Consider the following 18,690-nt stretch of genomic DNA (forward strand, 5'->3'; position numbering starts at 1 on the left):
GGGTTGTGTATACATATTACCTACCTAGCATTAGAAATACAAGGCTTAGCACAGAACAAGACCAACCATAAAAATGCTTAACTAATTTGCCAGCTAAATTTAAACCTAGGTATCGGTACTTAAACGTATAGATACTTTTGATATTTTTATTATTTAAAACTTATTTATACTTACATATCAGCATTTCTGTTACCATAGAATTAAAACGTATATAACACTCATTTCATCTACCAACTAAGGGCATCTGTAATCTACATACAAATAAGGCCCGGTTAAAAGTCTCGAAATGTTATGTACATTTTATAATTAGATAAGTGTAAATGGGTCAAAAATTGGGTCCATGTGCAATTGTGCATTAAGTAGGTGCACTTTTCCCAAATTGCTGCATGTATGAAATAAGGCCCATCAGTAACTTAACAAAAAATAAGGTATTTCTTACATACCGAATTAAGCGTAATTGTGTCGCTTAACTTCAAACCTGGATAAATCCATTCTGCTACAAGGTTAATATATATTTTTAATATATTCAATCTTAAAGCAGAATGGATTTAAGTACCCAAGTTTGAAACTAAGCGACACAATTGATAGTATGTATCTAGGAGATATTTTCTTTACAAAATCGTATTATTCAAGAGCGCTATGATAAACGCACGTCGAAATAAAGTAAAATTGTCAATATTTACCGATGAGATTGTGCTCTGTGTGTAATGGTAAACATTAATAATATGAAAAGTAATTGTTTCAGTCAGAGAATCTTCACTCGTCAATTTCGTCTTACTCTTTAGTTGTGAAACATGGGTGACAAAGGACGGTCGCCAGAAGGAAAAGAATAAAAATATATGGATACCTATATATATTATAATATTTTCAGTACAGATGGTGTTTTTTTACGCACTAGTGCGAGAAGTGGTTCATTATATGTACTGTACTCATCTGTACTGAAAAACGTCGTACGATACACGTGCGAAAAGGAAATTCGTAACTCGTGTCGATTTAAAACACTCCCTTCGGTCGTGTTTTAATTTATCGCCACTCGTTTCGAACTTCCTTTTTACGCACTTGTATCGTAATGTACTATTATCCCGTAGGACAGCAGGTTACTTCAAAGTACTTTAATTAACTACCTAATTTTAATGTTGTCTTCGATTCCCGTCGTCGTTCGTCGTTCGTCGAATTCCGGTAAGGGTATTTATTTGTGTAATGAGCACAGATATTTGTTCCTGAGTCATGGATGTTTTCTATGTATATAAGTATGTATTTATCTATTTAAGTATGGTTTTGTATTTATCTATGGGATATGGGTTAAATTGTGGCGTAGGCGAGAGGCTGGCAACCTGTCACTGCAATGTCACAGTTTCGTTTTCTTTCAACCCCTTATTTGCCAAGAGTGGCACTGAAGCTTTAGTAGTTTCATGTGTTCTGCCTACCCCTTTATGGGATACAGGCGTGATTGTATGTATCTATTTAAGTATTTATTATTTATTTATTTATTAGTAAAAACATGTTTACATGACATTACAGTAAAACCAATGCGTCACGAAACTTAGATAACAAAAAAGAAAAAAAAAACAGTAAGTAAGAACATGAAAAAAAAACAAACAATAAAGTTTAAAACCAAACAATTTATTTGGGCGATGACGTAACAGCGTGGCTCCGTTGCATTGTTTGCCCCGGTGTAGGCTTCGGCAAGTTGCCCCGGAATCGCCGAAAAACCACACCTTTCGGCCAGAAGTCTGCGCTCGCGATGGTGTCCTGCGCTATATCGTCGCCTAGCACCCATAGTACAAGTACAAGAGGCGGAAGTGAAATACCTTCTCCCCTGTTGTGGTGCAATGGGGTTTAAATATCAAAAAAATATGTAAAAGAAGAAACTGACTGACTGACTGACTGACATATCAACGCACAGCCGAAACTGCTGGTCCTAGAGATTTCAAATTTGGCACATATGTTCCTCATATAGTGTAGAGGAGCATTAAGAAAGGATTTTTCAAAATTCCTCTCCTAAGGGGGTGAAATGGGGGTTCAAATTTTGTATGTGGAAACAAGATTAGTTTGATTATTTTATTCGAAACTTCACAGGAAGATTCCCAAAGACATAGATTAAATACATGTTTCAGGATTATTGAAAGTTTAATCCCTAAAAGGGTGAAAAGGGGGTGATAAAGTCAAAAAAAACAATATGGGTATCGTTTTTATGATTAATCGGGTCGCTGATCACGATAAATACAACGCTTTTAAAATCTAACGAGGCGGAAGTGAAATACCTTCTCCCCTGTTGTAGTGCAATGGGGTTTAAATATCAAAAAATATATAAAAGAAGAAACTGACTGACTGACTAACTGACATATCAACACACAGCCGAAACCGCTGGTCCTAGAGATTTCAAATTTGGCACATAGGTTCCTTATATGGCGTAGAGGAGCACTAAGAAAGGATTTTTCAAAATTCTCCTCTTAAAAGGGTGAAATGGGGGTTCAAAGTTTGTATCGGGAAACAAGTTTAGTTTGACTATTTTATTAGAAACTTCACAGGAGGATTCCTAAAGACATGTTTCAGGTTTTTTGAAAATTTGACCCCTAAAGGGGTGCAAAGGGGGTAAAGTCAAAAACACAATATGGGTATCGTTTTTATGGTTTATCGGGTCGCTGATCACGATTCGATAAATATTTAAAATCGAATGAGGTGGAAAAGAAATTTTCTCCCCTGTTGTTGTGCAATGGGGTTAAAATATCCAAAATAGCCATAAGTATAGGTTTAGTTTTTATCTTTACTTCTGGTTCAAGAGATTTCAAATTGACACGGAAGTTCCTTAGAGGAGCACTAAGAAAGGATTTTTCAAAGTTCACCTCCTAGCATGATAATTTGACAGGGGCAAGGACAGGGACAGGGACAGGGACAGGTACAGGGACAGGGTCAGGGACAGGAACGGGATAGGGTTAGGGATAGGGAAGGGATAGGGGTAGGGGTAGGGAAGGGGTAGGGGTAGGGATAGGGATAGGGATAGGGATAGGGATGCGGATGCGGATACGGATAGGGATGGGGATAGGGATAGGGATAGGGATAGGGATAGGGATAGGGGACGGGGATAGGGATAGGGGAGGGACAGGGGCAGGGACGGGACGGGGACGGGGACAAGGATAGAGATAGGGACGGGGATAAGAATAGGGATTGGGGTCGGAATAATCGGTCGGCAATCGATATCTAGGCAGTGTAAAATGCAGGTGGCTCAGTGGGAAGGGATTAGTAAGTATGCATCGGCGAGTATCCTGCATCCGTAATAACTATTACATTCAATGTGCTGTAAGAAGATCGTTGTTTGCTTGCCTTCTATAAGTTTACGTGTGCAATAAGTATAAGCAAAATGGAAAAAATTGTAAGCGATAATGCAAGGAAGTACTTTTTACCCTACCGACCATAGCGTCGAGATACTGGCTATGTGGGTTGTATGAAGTTTCCCCAGTATAAATATTTATATAGGTAAAATACATACATATTCGTACCTACTACCTACGCTGTGGTCGCTGTGTAACAATTCTACAATCATTGCAAGAATTTCTTTTAAAACAATAGTAATATGTGTAAGGTACAGTCAGCCAAAAAAGTGGTTTACCACTTTTTGATCAATAGAGTCGAAAAGTGGGAAACCACTTTCATGGCTGACCGTACAGCAAATAGATCAGTTACAATGGCCCCCCCAGTCGAGAATTGCCCCGCTTTACCTTAATCGAAATAATCGCGGACAGATGTACCTACAAAGAAACCTACGGATCCAAATGAAAATCTTATTTTTTGTAAACGTTTCAATAAGAATACTTTTATTACGCGGGCGAAGCCGCGGGTAAAAGCTAGTCCTGAATAAATGTGTTTTAGACGACAGACCGTAGTATAAATACTTATCACAAAAATTGATGATTGAATTCATGAACACAATGTTTACACAAAGTTATAAAACTTAAGAAGCGAGCGATGGGCCTTATTTAGAGAAGTAACTATTTAGGGCATTTTTTGATTCTATGTCTGCGAAAAAAATATACAAAACGGCATGATTGATAAAACTTAGAAGAAATATAAGCACTGGGCCTTATTAAGGGCAGGTACTGGTACCAACCTGAACAAACTATGTATTACTAAATAAGGCCCATCGTTTTTTTAAATATTTTAAAACATGACTTAAATTATTAATATTATACATACATACAATCACGCCTGTATCCCATAAAGGGGTAGGCAGAACACATGAAACTACTAAAGCTTCAGTGCCACTCTTGGCAAATAAGGGGTTGAAAGAAAACGAAACTGTGACATTGCAGTGACAGGTTGCCAGCCTCTCGCCTACGCCACAATTTAACCCAATATTATGTCTGTTATAATTAATATTATGTCTGTTTTTATTGTGTGTAAATAAGTACATATAATATGACTAATATAACTACTTACCTAATTGGTGTTCGGCAGAATAGTAATAAATAAACAATGATGACCGAATACCAAATTTTCGGCAAAATGGCTGAAAAGACCGAATACCAAATAGTTGCCTAATATTCGTGGAATCTATCGTAAAATACAGCATAACTTTATAATTGTTACTAGTAAACCAATGACGAGAAAAGTTATGCATGTATAAAATAAACCTATACCTGTATGCAATTGTTACGTACCTATACTTATAAAAATATGGACTTAGTATTTCCACAGAATATATAATACAGATTCAAACTTTCACGATTTTTACACATATTTAAAATTGCAAACGGGACTTAATCGCGTATTTACTATGTTTTAAACACTAACCTCCGACGTTTCAAGGATGGCATTGTCCCCGTGGTCTCGGAGCAGACTGGTCTTTTTTGGACCACCAATTTTAAATATGAACATATAATAGTACGTATTTCTAACTAAAAAGTTCGTCAAACACGGTATGTCGATATTTCGACGTAGTATATCGATAACTTTTCACATCACTAGATTATCGACATTAGATGTCGAGTATTTCCCATCACTTTATTTTAGTGTACGTATATAAAAACTTAGCCCCGCCCCTAAATTTGGTGCGATAGGGACAACTGCAGCTCAGGCGCGAAATCCCGCGTAAAAACTGCAAAAATCGAGGTTCCGCTCTCGACTGTTTCCTCCTCCAAAACTTAACCAATCGTTACGAAATTTGGAAATCAGAATGACAAGGAAATTATCTGTGTCGGACCGTTTCGTTTTTTTGGATAATTGATCTCAGTTTTGAATACCACGCCTTTCTTTCTGGCAAATTCAATTAAGCCGTTTTGGCCAACTTTGAGAGGCTCTAATTCCTTTTAAAACAAAAATATCAAAAAAAGCAAAACGGTCCGACACAGATATTGATAATAAAAGTCTGTGTTGAAAAAACCATTGATCTAGCTTCAAAAACCAGAGAGGAAACAGGCGAGAGCGTTTGTATGGAGAAATGAGGGGTATCGTAGCGTCTTAAGTAGTCACACCACTATACATATATATAGGGATGCTCAGAGGGTGCTACGAGTCCTTGTGTAGATTACTCATATGAGAGATAATTTCGACCTCAGCAGCTGTGACCTGGGTGGCCGAGCGGAAACAGGCATCTGCCACGATTGCAGGGTACGCTGGTTCGATTCCAGCCTCAGGCACTGGAGGCTTTGGTCACTTTTTCTTTCATATGTGTAATTTATATCGGTTTTAATGCCTTAAGTATAAAATGAGCACACATGTATCAAAGCAGACGATATTGTATTTACTTGATTTCAGTATGTTGCATAGTCATTTAATAGTTATTTGTTATACAAGAGTGCAAAGTTGTATTTTAACGTTGAGTGTGGAATTGAAAAACGAGCAAGTGAAAGGATTCTATAGTTGAACCACGAGCGAAGCGAGTGGTTCGAGAATAGAATCCTGAGCTTGCGAGTTTTTCAACACACGAGAAGTAAAATACATTTGCACTCGTGTGTAACACAAAACTTTTCCCCTCACTATAGCGAGGAAAGTACAACGCAAAAACACGTTTATCACTGCTTACAACTAGTGCCACAGGTGGTAAAACATCTTTATTATTAGATTAACCCACTTTTATCAATTTTAAAGCAGAAAATTTGACTTTATTCAAGGTCAAATTACTTTACCCACTAGTGGATAAAATGCGTTTTTACTAGCTGGTATTAAAGGACAAAACACGTGTTTCCGAGCTAGTGAGGGGAAAAATACATATCCTATATTAATCAGATATTCATTGCAAGAATCAATATTATTTTATATGAAAATAATAGCCATTTGTCGTTTCAATAACATGTAGTATTTATTTAAGTTTACGTGTAATATGACTTTATTATGAAATTTATAAACATTCTTTTTAAAAATGTATAAACTTTCTTTCATTGCATTCTTCCATGGTTCCCAGGATGCCCTTGTTTTTAAAATACAATAAAACTGACATCGGTTTTAGTTATCTTCTAGAATTTCTAGATGAATGTGCCTTCATGTACTTGTACATACATAATATCCATACCAATATTATAAATGGGAAAGTCTGTAAAGTGGGCAAAATTTAGTACAATATACATACGTTAACTTTGACAACGAGACAGATATGTGGTTACCTCCTATCAAAGTTCATACATTTTTTAAATATTTCTTTGCCTTGGAATCGTTACAATTTTAATAAGAACGTCTTAACAAGCATTCCCTACAAAGTCGAAATGTAATCCCTATTTCAATGCTATCGTGCTCGAGTGGGGAACAATTTCTATGCCTAAACAAATATTTGCCGTCGCCTCTAGAAACTTTCGTAAACGGCAGATTGTTGCGCCTCGACGCTTACCGCGTATCCTAATAACACTTGAAAACCAAATGTAAATAAAGTATCCGTAGAATCGCGATAAGAGCGTGCGACTTTCAATCACGAGGTCGCGAGTTCGAACCCCGGTTCGTACCAATGAGTTTTTCGGAACTTTGTGAGAAATATCATTTGATATTCGCCAGTCGATTTTCGGTGAAGGAAAACAAGGAAACTAGACTAATCCCTATAAGGCCTAGTTACCCTTCAGGTTGGAAGGTCAGACGGCAGTCGCTTTCCTAAAACTAGTGCCTACGCCAAATCTTGGGATTAGTTGTTAAAGCGGACTCCCATGAGCAGTGGCAAATGCCAGGATAGCGCCATGAGGATGATGAAAACCCTATATAACAGCACGTATTGGAATCAAATTTTACGAACATCGTTAAATTAATTAGTTACGTGAGTTACGTCGTTTTGCGGTGTCGATAAAAAGCCTAAATATAAAACACTACTAGTCCAATGAACTACTAAAACAACGCAGAAACATTTTTCGGAGTGTTAACATGACTTACTACTAAGCCGAAATGAGAAAATAAAATTGCTCCACTTCCGTCCTCATTTTGTCGAGCATCCTATGACATTAATGCAGTTTAACTATTCGTTACATTGCCCAAGTTGAGTCAATAAAGACTAACAAAGGGGTTTGGTTTTAAAACTAAAGTAATAAAAGCAAGCAAATTTATGCGAGAAGTCTTTCCTTTCGAAGTTTATTTTTATTTATATACATTTATTAGGTATCTGAAGCTGCTATATTAACAAATTTAACTCAGCACGAGAGGAAAATTTATATTACGGACATACAGGTCACTCAGGTGTATCATAGTACTTTCCAGAACATGCGTTAGAAGCCCTTTTTTATTTTTTATTTTATTTTATTTTTATTTTATTTAAGGTTCGCCAACAGGTGTAATACATAATCTTACATATTTAAATGGAAAATAAAATAACTTGCTTTGGTATTCACCCAATTACAGGCAAACACGACATGCTTACGTTTAACAGTGAAAGTTTGTTTACTTAATTACATAATAAGTACTTATTCTAAATAGTAAGTTGATACATTATTACAGTTGTACTTTAAAGTGGTGAAATTATGGTGAGGTAAACGGTAGGTACACATTCAAAGAATAACGCTTTTCAATAATTATCTAAATAAATTTGACACTAAGAAGTCAAATAGAAGATCAAGCACGAGTCGGCAGTTACTAATAGTTTTACGACTTTGATACTTTATTATGCCAACGAATAGTGAGTAAATGTATTTCGCTGCATTCTTGATATTACCATGACACCGAGACATGTGTCTTGGCCGGCGTCCAAGTACTTTCTCTTAAATCGGAACATTATTTCATTAAATTGTAACTTACCAGCCGTTGAGAGGCTACTATGTATTAGCTATAAAATTAAGTACCGATCAAAACCTATAAAAGTTTAACATCGGATGTTTTGGTTTTGATAGTGCACTCGGTGAAGCTAAACTGTTCTTTGTAGAAGCGTAGTAAAATCAAAATTGTCGGTAATTTTGTTGGGGAAAGAGATTCGTCTAGTACGCAGGCGTCTAAGAGATCCATTAAGATCCAAGGCTAATAGCCAAGACTACCATTTTTTTATGTTTCGTAGCCGACGATACGCTCTATCACACCAATACGGACGAACGATAAAGATAGATAACGCTACGGAGTGTGGACGACTGGATTCTTAGCTGTTGCTAAGGCCCTGCCAGTCTAGTAAAAGTGACAATCGTTGACGCTTTGTGGTGATAGAAACTCAGTCTGGCTCTGTCGCGCCATTACAGAAGAGCGATAGGGAGAACTAGCTACGAAGCGCAAGCGACTGTGAGGTTGGCTAGGTACTTTGGAGTGTACGCCATTAATTGCGGCGACCGCCTTCAAGTGACACCCTTAACTCTACCTGGAACAATGCGCTTTTTCTCAGCTAGAGACCCGACATTTTCGGATCCGACAATTCTAAATAATAGCTCAATCAAACTGCTTGCGGCTAATTTACGACGGTCGTATTTTAGAATTAGATTTAGCAAGTTAAATTCACTAAAGCGCTTTTGAGCATGAGAAAGTTTCGGTCATAAAATAACGTGTTTTCTGATTTCAAAGAAGCTAAGAAAAAACAATTTTTGTTTTATAATATCATAGGTTATGTCAAAGTGTATAACTCCGTATAGACAGAAAAAGTCTAAGAAAAAAATGTACCTTAGTACGATATAGAAAAAGGTACGGTAGTCTAGATGGCATTACACCTTTGGGGTACGCTCAGATAGATGGCGCTAATATTAATATTTGACATTTTAAGACATATATCAAGCCAAAGAGGATCGAGTATTATAGAGAGTTATTGTCGAAGTAAAATGTGTAATCACAGTACATACTCTGCCATCTTTTGACACAGGCTTAAAACTTTTGAACCTCAGTTTTGACAATTTGGCCCATATTCTTATCTTGATTTATGTTTTAAAATGTCAAACATTAATCTTAGCGGCACCTAGCTGAGCGTACCCCAAAGGTGTAATGCCATCTAGGCCACTGTACCTTTTTCTGTATGGTACTGAGGTACGTTTTTTTCTTAGAATTTTGCTGACTATATGGAGTTATATATGTCTTTGTATCAAGCTAAGAATATGGGCCAAATTGTCAAAACTGAGGTACAAAAGTTTTAAGCCTGTGTCCAGAGATGGCAGTATATGAACTGTGATTACACATTTTACTTCGACAGTAACTCTCTATAATACGATCCTCTTTGGTTATGTATAGAAACCTAAAGTTCAGTAATCGATTAGAGATAGTGACGCTAAAGACAGAGACAGTGTCAAACATTAAGAGATAATATCGCTCATTGTTTTATTAAACGATGCTTGTCAGTAAGAGGAGCTCAGGAATGCAAAAGTAATTACTTGAGCCCGCATCAAGCTTAATATATGTTTAAATTAAGTATTGCGTGACATATGAACGGTCTAATTAACTTCCTCTTTATCTAGATGTAGGTACAGTCAGCTAAGAAAGTTGTTTAACACTTTTCTACTCTATTTTTAAACACATAAGGTCGTAAAGTGGTAAACCACTTCTTTAGCTGACTGTACACGCTTTGAAATGCCACTGTCACGTAATATTTATGATTATTTCAGATCTATAGTGGATTAGGTACCGCCAGTAAAGTAAGAAATATATCTCAGCCAAAAACAAAACAAATGTAGGTACCTACTAAAACTCATATAAGATACTCATATATGTAGATTTTTTCCCGCTGGCTTCCCGCGTACGCGCGCATAACGAAAAAATTGAAAACGGATTTTGGCTCTGTAACCATGGCAACGCATTGTTATAACATTACTGCGCGCGTGCGCGGGAAGCCGGCGGAGGATGGCTTTGGGCAGTTGGCTCGAGCGCTGGCAGTTCAAACCTTTGCGTCAATATACAGGAAACAGTGTGAATTTCATGAAAGTTATTCTAGAAAACTACTAAAACCTATGTGCATGGTCGTAGAAAAAGTATTATTTAGTATGCAACTGTGTTGAACTGAGTAAATAAAATCTTTATTAACAATTTTCGGCTTTGCCTCAAGTTGTTATCCACTCGTCTTTTTTGACCTCCTTTAAACGCCGGTTGCATAAAGTACTATTTACTATGGGACGGGTGGTCTTAACTAGAACCTTTAATAAGATAAATAATTATGTAGAAGACTTTTTCAACCATACCTACATGTTTTTAAAGAACGATCTGTTAATCATTTATTAAAAGAAGCTCTATCAAAACATTTTGACTTCGCCAACATTTAAATACCAATAATCTACATATTTCATAACTTCTGAGAAAGTCATTCACATATTTTAGAAAAATATCCATCATTACGACCACATAAATAGTTATACCAGGGGCGGCTCATTCCGCGATTCTGTCGCCGCGCTACAAGTACATGCCGGCGGCCGCGAGTTAGCGGCCCGTTCAGTGCTGACGCGAGCGGTCCGTTTGTTATGCAGGTAAGAATTTAGAATGGCAGCATTTTGTGAACATCAAAGGAGTGATTCTTCTGTACTCGTACTATTATATACATATTATACACAGACCACTTTATAGGTATATTTATTGGTCGACTTTATTTAGCCAATTTCAAATATATATTAAGTACGAGTATGTCTGTTGGATGATTTTTTGAATTAATTAATCGGCGATAGAATATAAATAGCCTAATAAGCCTAAGCCTGATAAGTAGCTAATAATATTATGTTCATGCCCGAGAAATAATGAGCCGCAATCCTACTTTTCTGATCCAAAGAAACATATGTATTATATAATAAAACAATAATCCTCAGCAAATGCGCGGGTAATGTTTTCACTTAGAGTAATTTCACTACACGATAATAAAAGAGATTGAGAAAAAACTACCATATATATCTCATAGAGAAATGTCTGTCGGCTACAACTCGTAATGTACATGTTTATCTCTCACACGAGGCGGCCGAGAAGTCAATAAAATCCTGCTTAGCATTTCTTATTTACAAAACAATCTGAGGCCATAGAGGACGGCCTGGGGGGTTACCATGACGTACTAAAGACGTTCAGTTTAGGTTGAGAGAAAGGGACACAGCTATAGCAGTTACATAGCTCCGTCCCTCTCTCTCAACCTAAACTGAACGGCTTTAGCACGTCATGGTAACCCCCCTGATAAAAGCAATGTTTTAGGAAGATGTAACAGAACAAGCGTCTATGACGAGGAAATGGACTCGTTATTACATATAAAACTTACGGCGAATCAACTTTTCCTTGACCAACTTTCTTGGTGCATATTTTCTTTGGGATTTCATTGGATATTTTAACAAGTAATATCTGTGAAGCTTTATCACATGTATAGTCACGTCTTCACTCATAAAATTCAATGTTATTTGATGCAAAACAGGTTGGAAAAAACGTATTTATCAACAAACTACGTTCACATGGACGGAATACTGACACTGACAGTTGTCAGCTGCGTAGCGTTCCGATATTATGTCTTGGTTTCATTTACAAGTCAGAGAGGTAATAATGACTAATATTGATTATTATACTTCCTGAATATATCATTCAATGTAACAATTAAGAACAAATGTGATCTTTCATTGCGAAGTCACTTACTAAATTGATTTAAACAATCTTTCACAAAATAATATTTACGTAAAAATATTTACGGAACACTCCACTATTGGACTACATAGGTATCAATACCAATAGCTCTGTCTCTCTCTAAAACAGCTGCAATCTGCACGTGTTAATAAGCAAACATCCGCGTGATGATCGTGAACTTTATTGTGTAGAGCGTATGAGTGTAAACAAAGCACTTATGATCTTTTTCTTATGTGCGCAAGTTAATGGCTTTCTGTCGATGTTGTGTCGATGGTGCGTCGATACTGTGTCGATAGTCGATAGTATGTCGATGTTATGTCGATACTGTGTCGATAGTCGATAGTATGTCGATGTTATGTCGATACTGTGTCGATAGTCGATGTTGTGTCGATGTTATGTCGATGTTGTGTCGATGTTATGTCGATTGTGTGTCGATACTGTGTCGATGGTATGTCGATACTGTGTCGATGAAACGTCGATACTGTGTCGATGGTATGTCGATGTTTGAAGTTATAAAAGGGTCGGAGCGAGCCGACGCGCGTCATTCTTAAAATATCTACAAGACTAACAGTGTCTCTGGCTTTCGTGTGTTACTGGTGAGTGAAGTTGTTCTGCTATTGTTTCTCTGTTTGTTTTTACTTGGAAATTATTCTAAGTGATTGTAAACTTTGAAATTGTGTCTCTGTTTGATTGTGCGGGGACAATATCGTCGTACAGTTGAACTTAGACCTGTGGTGGAATTGCTTTACTGTCAGTTGTGGGGTTAATTTAGTGTTCTATTTATAGTGTAGTGTTATATTTAAATTGATGTGTATAGTGAAGTTTTCTGTGCTTTGTTTCGTGAGTGCCGTCAAGCAATACAAAGACTGGGTCGATGTATGGCTGGTGCTTGGAGATAAGTCTGTGTTTGGTTTTGTAGGGAGAAATTCTTGCAAAACTAAGCTTAGATTATAGCACGTAAAGGAAACTTCATTCGTTTGTTTAGTTGGTCAGTAAAATTGAATTTAGTAATTTTCTATGGGGTTATTTTGTGAAAGTTATAAGCCAGATCATTGTTTGTGACAGACTGTTGTCCGGCTAAGCGCTTTATACCTTGCGGCTGTTAAACATAAGGCGTTTAGGAGTCTTTTTGTTCCAAGTGGAGGGCTTGGGCGTCTTTATTTACTTACAAAAGGCGTACTTTCTCACCGGTCTCAAAGAGTCCAACTGTTAGATGGAAGTGAGGACTTTCACGATTGACGAAAGACATTAGGAGTAATCCTTGCTCACTGAAGTCGGCAGTATTTGAGGCTGGGGTCCTATATATATTTATATTTATTTACTCGGTGCTCTAGTCCATGCTGGCGTTGGTCGCTGGGGATTTCGGTTGTGATCGATCCACATCTAAGTAAAGTTGATCGCAGCTGGGTCTCTCATGTGGCTGGTGCTGGTGTGTCCTAGAATACTGGATATATACACGGATAGGGCGATCTACTCTCTGCTACCCTAGCCCGCGGGCAAGAGCAGAGGGGGGGATCAGAACACAAGCCTATAGGTTGCCTATCTCAGCTTCGCTGGCTGAACTGTACAGCTTATGGTAGGGATACACTTGTGCATATTTTGAACACAAGATCTATGGTAAGTGACGGTCTGTGTTTCAGATATGCTAGAATAGGGAAAACGATAGGAATAGGGTAGAGTCACACACTATTTCTATAAAAGTAGAGTTCTTTTATGATTGGTCTTGGAATATAATTGGTCAACGTGTATTGTGGAGAAATAATTTAACTACTACTATTTATATGGGTTAAATGGACTTTAAATGTGGTGTTTACTATCTTAAAATATGTGGTAAAACTGGTAATTTATAAAATCTCTTAATACTTAATTTATTTGAGTGAAATTAATTATTATGGTAGCAATTTCTGATCTTTCGGTGTGGCTGCGGGACACTTAGTGTTGCTAACTAGTTTTTCAAGGTAAATTCTATCAAATTGGCTAGGGAAACAAACTGTCTTTGGAATAAAAGGATTTGTTTGTTATAGGGCCCAGTGGCATGCGAGCGCCGTCCACTGATGGAAAGTCTAAAGCTTAGAAAAGTTTGACTTACTTATTTCTTATAAAAGTTAGCAACTGCTTGGTGTTTCGATAAAACATTAGAAAGATCGAGAAGTTATGGTCTATTAGCAGTATTGGGGAAAAGGGGGGTTTAGCTAGGGAAAAGAAACAAAATAAAAAAGGGGTTAGTTTGTAGATAGATAGCCCTTCAGGCTTACTTGCTTAGGATGCCCGATAATGTGGTTTGATTGGGCCTAAGGATTCCAGACGGTATCGCAAGTTCTCACCCCAAACCGGAATCGAAAATAGAGCGTAGCCGATGTTTTCTAAAATATTTTTTAATATTTATTTCATGTATGTTTCACTCACTAACTTTTATTCTAAAATTCCTTCATCACGTCATTAATTTTCTCACTCATAACTTTCTAGGCCTAAATCTGATAAAATACTCTTCTATAACACTATATTATTATGCTATAATAACCTTTATTCTTCTCCAAAATATAAATAAATAAAATTTTAAAAATTAGTCAAAAATACAGCTGATACTCATTAAAGGATCTAGGTTATCGCGGTTCACGTCGAAGGGTTCTACTTATTCACGCTAGACGATCACAAGGCCAAATTTACGGGGTATATTTAAAGGGGGGTTAGCTATACTGATGATTAGTCGAGTAAGTAAGTAAGTAAATAAGTAAGGTGAGCGGAGGTTTAGTTACATTTGGTTCCGTGCCCAAGGGATCTAAGATGTGCTCTGTAGAACACATCTTGGATACAAAGGTTTATAAATAAATAATAGGAATTAGCCTTACCAGGCTACATTTGTTGTTGTGAAAACGAGTGGGTGTGCTGTATTTCTTGACTTATTTCATCTCTAAATAAAACTCATATACCTAATATTTTTATTCAATCGCTATTTCATAAAAACAAAAATAACTTTATCGTTAATAAACACGTCTGTAGTATTTTCTTCCATTGTTAATTCTTGCCGCGTTCCGAGCGAAGTCATGCATCAGTATAGAACCAATGATATTTTCGTTTTCCTTTGGTACCTGAAAAATAAAAAAAAATAAAAATTAAAATAGCGTAGTAAACCTAGACAAAATCTATTTCCAGAAAATTAACTCATAATCGTAGTGGTTGAACTAAACATCGTCCCGATTAGGCCGTTTGGTTGCATTGCTACGTAGCAATTGTTGGCATTGGCGCATCTTGACGTTCCCTTGCGCCTGTGCGTAGTACTATTATTTATTCTGTGTCTTAATGTATGTTTTATGGCTGTTGTATAGGCGGGGCTAGTACGTAAAATACTAGGTACTTATAGAAAAAATATTCATGTACCTAAAATAAAAGAAGGCGCGGAGCTGTAGTAGTTTAGAAGAGTTTCCCACCTAGTAATCGGAATTGGAAACATAAGTGTGTACACTATGTATAATAGCAATAGAATTTCATGTCAAAACAAATTGTGCTCTATCGGCCTAGTACATTTTCATAGCAGGTTCTGCCATCTTCAGGGCTATTTTGAAAGCTTTACATCACGTTTGCGCTTTACATTGGAGATCGGATAGCTTCGATGCTGTCTTATATAGTCCATGAACACTCTCTGATGTTATGTATGTTCCTGGAAGACGTCTGTTATACAGAATTTCATTTATAGGCAGGATAACTACTAGTTAGGACAGTAAGTAGGTCGTTATCATAATCTAGGTGTAAGACTATATTATCTCAGATAACCTAGGATACCTAAGCCCTAGATTTAAGACCTAGTAATACAAGAAGATAGGCTCTAGTCTAATGGCTATGGGGGCGCGATTATTCATTGTCGCGCTGAAGTACAATATTATATGGGGCGTCCCGCCATTTTTCTATGAATACTGAATAGCTACACGCATGTGGTACTATGACAAGTACATCCTTCGATGGATGGTTTGTTTGCATTTTAGTTGTCACTATAATCTACGTATTGTCTCACAGGATTTCATACATCATACAATACTTTGGCAGTCTTTATACTGAATATTTTCACTATGAGTAGTCGTGAGAAGAACAAATGTCTGTCTGTTAGGATATAGGTATTAATCATTTTAGAACTAATTTAGGTTAATTAGCTTATAAGTCATCATATATTTTCATATTACATCCGTGGTAAACAAGCATATGTCCCGCTTGACGGTAAGCGGTCACCATAGCCTATGTCTGCCAATAAATTCAGAATAAATTAAATCCACTGTACGAATTTCAACTTTCTATACGCATATATTTTTACTGTAGTAACACAAATAAGTATGTATGTATAAACAAGATTTTCAATAGCTTCATATGACATGAGTTCGTTATCTTACATGATAAGCTGTAGGCTAGTCTAAAATAGTAAGTGTAAAACCATACAATTATTATGTTCGGTAGATTGGGTACACAGCTTTTATACAATATTTCACAAGTCAGGAGTATGCCAACATACTGTACTTCATTACAACCATGTCAAACATATCCTACGAAATATTAGCATTACCAGCATCTGGGAGGTCGTACCTCGCCATACCCTAACTCCACCACTGCTTGATCATTGTCACAATTGCTTAATGAATTTCAGGAAAATTGATTGAAATTTGTAATATTCCTGTTAAGTAGGCATAGATAATAAGCACTATTGTCATTATAAACCATATTTTACTGAGGTTCAGAAAAAGTATGTAGTATGTGGTACGCATTAAGTATGTAAACTTACCTAACATGACCGGGTCCAGTCTGGTTGTCGGATTGCTTTGTTGTTCAGTAACGTTGAACATGAGCTGGTAGTGCAGATCAGCGAGTCCTTAGTACACTGAATGAAAATAGTCAGACATTAGAAATATTCATATAGATAGTGTAAGAAAGGGGTATTGTTTAGAGTGGGGTTCTGCCAATTGGGAACAATATTATTTTATTTATCTACTCACGGGGGCGCGTCGCTTAATTTTGGAACTAAGGCACGCCCGTGAGAAATATTGTGTCAGAAAAAACAATGCATACAACAAAATTTACAAAAGAAAAAAAAATATATTAAAAAGTTTGAGAACCCCTGCCTAGCAGTTCATATCTACATGAGCTAGGACATAAATTAGTAATAAGTTTGCTTAGCCAATAAAATGATGATGAGTCAGTTAAGTTTGATTTTTATCCGGTCGCTCATGCCTCGCCGTTTTGCTTTACGCTTCACTTCAATTTTCTAGATAATGATGCCATGAGCTGTTCACTTTTAAATTTAATAATTAGAACGTGTTATTATAATAAAACATAAGTACCTTTCATTTATATGAAGTCAGTAGATATATGGAAGACGGTCCAACCTGAAGCATGGCCTCTCGGGTAAAACCTGAAATTGTATATATGAAAAATTTGTTAAAAGAGGGTGTATGTATGTTTAAGGAATCTTATTTATAAATATGTATCATTAAGATTGTTTATATTTATCTGGGCCATTCATGGTTAAGAAAAAAAAAAGAAGAACAACCATATCCATGTTTCTATGTAAAATTTCCTGCCGAGTCGTTTTACTCACTAAGTAGAGTTAATTAAGTTTAAAAAGTAGCTGTTTAGTGGCTATGATTTTTTTTGTACTTACTTGAGGATAGTGCTAAGACGGAGTACAGTCCATAAAGGACACACCGGAAAATTCCTCAGTCCACCTGCACATTGCCGACAGCTGGTTGATGTTCTTCGAGGATGGTTACCCATTTCATATACTGAAAATTAATACATACACTATTTAAACTCATTGTAACACAAACAAAATTTATGCTAAGTCTAGATTTTTAGTCTACATAATTTTATTTAAGTATCAGATAAGAAGACTTATTTTTGAAAAATACAAAATTAAAGTTTAGATAAGATTCAATGCCTATTTTTAAATGCCATGACATTCGGTTGAGGTCCTACAAATATTATTTTCCATAGCCCATAAGCCAGCGCTTCAGAAAAATAATTGAGAAGTTTATATGTTGGTACGAAAACAACGTTACAATTTCCAAGAACAGTTAGGTAGCCTAGATCAAATAAATTAGTCGAACATATTTTTAATGCTTACCGTTTAACCAAGGTATGTTCAGTTTCTATAAATATTGTTTTCCATAAAATTTGTGGCAGATGTGTAGAAATATCGGGCATTGTAAATTCCAATTAGATGTTGACTGAAAAATCAAACAACCATATAAACCTCATTGAAAGTAACAAATCTATTTTGACAGTTAGGCCTATTTCACGTACATTTAGATCCTCTTAGGGAATGTGAAAGTCAGAAATTAACGTGGGAAATTTACTATCAATAACTTATCTGACGACAGAACAATGAAATAAGCAACATTTCACCATATATATTCGGTCTAGTCGTTGTAGTTCGCAAGTATGTTCTGCTGGGTTTCGAAAACGACGACTTGTTTGAAAACACATCAAATAATAAAACAAAAGCTTACCTTTCATGCAAAACTGCTTTTGAAGTAGGCAATTAGTTCACTTTATCAATTGAGGCATAGCCCGATAAGACATCCTTTGCATGGGCTGTTTGCTCATTAGATCATGAGTATGAGCACTAGATTCTTCTATTATCTTGATGAGAACCACAACGAAACACATGTCCATTGCATTGCATTCATTAAATGTCATGTCAATTTCATAACCTCACTTTCGTTATCGGAAAATTACATTGCAATTGCAGTTCGGAGTTCAATTTGA

The 18,690-nt window shown here is 36.5% G+C and overlaps 1 protein-coding gene and 1 long non-coding RNA gene across 5 annotated transcripts in view; both read right to left on the reverse strand.

Moving 5' to 3' along the window:
• Window positions 1–18,690, reverse strand: part of LOC125227931 (RNA-binding protein Musashi homolog Rbp6) — an 827,229-nt gene that overhangs the window by 779,753 nt on the left and 28,786 nt on the right. The gene's annotated exons all lie outside the window — the stretch shown is intronic.
• LOC125227932 lies at window positions 14,836–18,599 on the reverse strand. The gene is made up of 6 exons (XR_007177243.1): window positions 18,432–18,599; window positions 18,047–18,149; window positions 17,585–17,705; window positions 17,265–17,335; window positions 16,709–16,804; window positions 14,836–15,032 (listed from the first exon to the last, which is right to left on the reverse strand). It is a non-coding gene; the product is annotated as an uncharacterized LOC125227932 (long non-coding RNA).

This window comes from Leguminivora glycinivorella, chromosome 7 (assembly GCF_023078275.1).
Source record: "Leguminivora glycinivorella isolate SPB_JAAS2020 chromosome 7, LegGlyc_1.1, whole genome shotgun sequence".
Classification (NCBI taxonomy): Eukaryota; Metazoa; Arthropoda; class Insecta; order Lepidoptera; family Tortricidae; genus Leguminivora; species Leguminivora glycinivorella.